Source organism: Polypterus senegalus, chromosome 2, assembly GCF_016835505.1.
Source record: "Polypterus senegalus isolate Bchr_013 chromosome 2, ASM1683550v1, whole genome shotgun sequence".
In the NCBI taxonomy this organism is placed as follows: Eukaryota; Metazoa; Chordata; class Cladistia; order Polypteriformes; family Polypteridae; genus Polypterus; species Polypterus senegalus.
Window position 1 is genome coordinate 166285562 of NC_053155.1, and position 4787 is coordinate 166290348.

Here is a 4787-nt window from a genome sequence, read left to right on the forward strand (position 1 = left end):
GAAGCAGTAAGCAACAAAAAAGAAGTGCTTCCGGTAGCCAATGGAATGAAATGATTCAAAATAAAAGTCCCATGTACGTACAAGATACAAGATACAAGAAGTCTATTGTCATATACTGTACACAGTAAAAACACGTTAAAACCATGTAATGAAATTCTTACATTGCTTGCTCACCTTCATATGCAAAGACAGAAAGTCAAAGAAGTATAAAAACAAATAGCAATTACAATTATAAGATTACAAAATAAGGTGCACAGTGCCTGATGACATACCGCAGCAGTCAGTACCATTTATGACGCTATAAGTTGTAGTTTGGATTGACTTTAACTTTTAGCATTGTTGAGAAGTCTAATTGATTGTGGAAAAAAACTATGTGTCAGTCTTATGGTGCGTGATTTCACACTCTTGTAGCATCTCCCTGAGGGAAGCAGCGTGAAAAGTGTGTGTTGAGAATGAGTATTGTCTTTAATTATGTTGCGCGCTGTCCTGATGACCCTACTAGTGTAGATGCCCTGTAGGAAGGAGAAGGTTGCTCCAGAAATGTGCTGTGCAGTTTTAATTACACGCTGGAGTGCCTTCTTTTCCTGCAAGGAGCAGTTACCGTGCCATGCAATAACACTGCAGGTGATAACACTCTATTGTACCCCTGTAGAAATTGTTGAGAATTTTGGTTGGCATGACAAATTTCTTCAACATCCTAAGAAAAAACAGTCTTTTTTGTGCTTGGTTAATGAGGTGTTGTGTATTGTAAGACCAAGTAATGTCCTCGCTGATGTGGGTTTAAAGGAGTTTGAAGATTTTTACTCTCTCCACCTCAGCCTCACCGATGTAAATGGAAGTGTTCTGCAGCTTCCTCTTCCTTGGATTGATAATCATCTCCTTGGTTTTATCTGTATTCAGGGAGAGGCTGTTTTCCTGATGCCAGGCCACAACTCCTGCCACCTCTATCCTATAGTCTGTCTCCCCCCCAAGTAATCAACCCTATGACTGTAGTTTCATCAGCAAATTTAATGATGCTGGTGTTGTTCTGAGAGGTCACACAGTCATAGGTAAACAGGGTGTAGAGCAGCAGACTTAGCACACAGACTTGGGGACAGCTGGTGCTGATTATTCTTGTGCCTGATGTCTGGTTTCCCACTCTGACAGACTGGGTCTGTAAGGGACTTACAGCTGCAGAGGGATGATGTCAGTCCAAGGGAGACTTGCACAGTTTCCATGGAACAACTGTATTGAATGCTGAGCTTTAGTCAATAAACAGCATTCTTACATATGTGTCCATGCTCTCCAGGTGTGTGAGGATTGTGTGGATGGCAGCATTGACTGCATCATCAGTCGACCGATTTTGGCGGCAAGTATACCTGTAGGGGGTCAAGGGTTGCTGGAATTCACTTCTGAATGTGTGCCATGACTAGTCTCTCAAAGCATTTCATCAAAATAGGGGTGAGTGCAATGGGATGATAGCCATTTAGACAGCTCACCTGGGATTTCTTTGGAAAGGGCACGATGGTAGTGGTCTTGAGGCATGAGGGCACAGATGCCTGTGCCAGGGACAGATTGAAAATGTCCGTGAGGACCCCAGTCAACTCCGATGAGCAGGCTCTGAGTGTATGCCCCAGGATGGAGTCAGGGCTTGCTGCCTTATGGGGATTGATTAGACTCAGGACCTGACACACCTTCGCTGGTGTTAATGACAACTATGCATCATGCGGGCCTCCAGTGACTGGCGGCCCCCCATGGCAATGTTACTTCTATGATGGTAGTTTTAAATCCTACCTGACAGGGAGAGAATTCTTTGTTAGTTGTGGTAATTACAACTCAAAGACACATGATATCCAATATGGTGTTCCACAAGGCTCTATCCTGGGTCCCCTGCTCTTCTCAATCTATATGCTTCCGTTAGGTCAGATTATCTCAGGGCACAACGTGAGCTACCACAGCTATGCTGATGACACACAGTTGTACTTATCAATAGTACCTGATGACCCCGATTCTCTTGATTCACTAACACAATGTCTGACTTGTATCTCAGAATGGATGAATAGTAACTTTCTCAAGTTAAATAAAGAGAAAACTGAAATCTTAGTGATTGGCAATAATGGATACAATGAGGCTATTAGAAATAAACCGGATACATTAGGATTAAAAGTCAAGACGGAGGTAAAAAGCTTAGGGGTAATTGTTGACTGTAATCTGAATTTTAAATCACATATTAATCAGATCACTAGGACAAAATTTTTTCACTTAAGAAACATAGCTAAAGTTAACGCACTCTTCTCAGACTACCCAAAAAAGACATAAATCATTTGCACTAGTGCAGAATGCAGCTGCTAGAATCCTAACTAGGAAAAGAAAATCCGAACACATTTCTTCAGTTTTGATGTCACTACACTGGTTACCTGTGTCTTTCAGAATTGACTTTAAAATTCTGCTTATGGTTTATAAAGCCTTAAATAATCTCGCCCCATTTCATATATTGGAATGTCTGACACCTTATATTCCAAATCGTAACCTCAGATCCTCAAATGAGTATCTCCTTAGAATTCCAAGAACAAAATTTAAAAGAAGTGGTGAGGCGGCCTTCTGCTGCTGTGCACCTAAAATCTGGAATAGCCTGCCAATAGGAATTCGCCAGGCTAATACAGTAGAGCACTTTAAAACACTGCTGAAAACACATTACTTTAACATGGCCTTCTCATAACTTCACTTTAACTTAATCCTGATACTCTGTATGTTCAATTCATCATAATAACTATTCATGGTGGCTCTAAAATTCGTACTGACCCCTACGCTCTCTTCTGTTTCTTTTTCCGGTTTCTTTGTGGTGGCGGTCTGCAGCTACTCAAAGCATTATGATGCTCCAACAATGATGGATGGATCAAAAGCCAGAAGTCTACATGACCATCATCATCAAGTCCTTCCGTGAGAACTCTGAATCCAAAGAGGACTGTTTCATTTATGTTAGGTAGAATGCCCAGAGGGAACTGGGCAGTCTAATGGTCTGGAATCCCTACAGATTTAATTTTTTTCTCCAGCCGTCTGGAGTTTTTTTTTGTTTTTTCTGTCCACCCTGGCCATCGGACCTTACTCTTATTCTATGTTAATTAATGTTGACTTATTTTATTTTTCTTACTGTGTCTTTTATTTTTCTATTCTTCATTATGTAAAGCACTTTGAGTTACTTTTTGTATGAAAATGTGCTATATAAATAAATGTTGTTGTTGTTGTTGATGGTAGTAAGGATTTTTCATTTTTACACAGAGAAACCAGCAATGGAAAGCCGGGAAAGCATCAATTACTTTACAACAGTCAAACAAGTAAGATTTTTGATGCGTTTTGAGATATTTGGGAATAGCATAATTATTCTTCTTGTTTGAATATCTCAAAAGCTAATTATTGTGTCAACATCAAACAAGGGTGGACTGTATTCTAGAGGACATCCTCAAATAATAACTGGACTCCGACATTTAAGACTAATGTGACTGCAACAGCAACATTAACTGCTGCCCATTCTACACACAGATACGAGGACCTAAATAGGCACACTTCTCATCTGAATATCTCAGAAGTAATATCAGAAAAAGAATTCATGGTGACATGCACAAGAGAAGAATTCCATTACAGAGACTGCAGAGACCACAAGGTGGCTGCAGCTGGCATTGAAGTAACAGGCCAGTCATAAAAGGCAGAGAAAGAGCTGAGGGTAGTAGAGTCACACCTGAGTCAAAAAACATTGGTGGACATAGTGATAACAGGGAGAGCAGGCCTTAGCCTCTTCTCAAAGATCCAGGTGGTCATGGCACTGAGTAAAGAAAGATATCATTTAATTCAGACAAAAGTAAAGGCAGGTGTGGAGGAACTAACAGCCACCAGCTCAAGCAGCAAGGCACATGGACAAAGTGGGAGAGTGCATTGCACTGAAGACTCACCTAGGTGAACATCTCTGGCAGTTTAAATTTCCATCAGGTTCATTTCCTGGTTCAAACTGTGTATAACACCTTACTGAGTCCGGCTAACCATGATGTTTAGGGAAAAGTCAATTACCTACCTGCCCTCTTTGCACTGGGAGAGGATCCTTGGAATGCCTTCTGAGCAGCAGCCCAAAAAGTCCTTTGAGAAGGGTGCTAACTGGTGGCATCAAGATCAGGTGCTAAAGGCAGTTGCAGATCATGTTGCCACCACTGCCAATCAATGCCACTAAGCATTGCCATCCTGCAAGGAACATTATCACCTTTGTCAAGGCCAGCCACAAGCCTAGAACAAGGGCAGGCATCATAAGCACAGTTTCCGACTGTCAGGTGAGTATGGAATGTGAATGAATAATTTAGAGGTAACAACAGGCAAGTATTTTGGTCTGAAGTGTATATTGAAATATATAAGAATTGGTTTTGGAAAACTACTGAGACAGTCAAGTAAACAAAGGCTGTACTAGAAGAAGGTTGGTGTAATACACAAAATGTACTAAAAGATGGCTAAGAGATGACTAAAAGATCAACAGATGTCCTGTAAACAACTAGACTGAACAGTTGTTACATACACAGAAATTTCAAGGGTGGTGGATCAAATCGAAGGATATGACAAGAACAACAATATAATAAAATGGACATTTATTTTAAATAAGTAATTTGGGTGTAAACTGACAAACCAGCTAGATTATATATGATTGACACTGTATGTAAATTCAATAGTTTATAAAATTAACCACTGCCCTTTGTTTCTTTGCTCATTCTGTAACAGAGTGCTGTGATGAATGCTTCTTCTTCATGAAGTGATATTAAAGACACATAGAA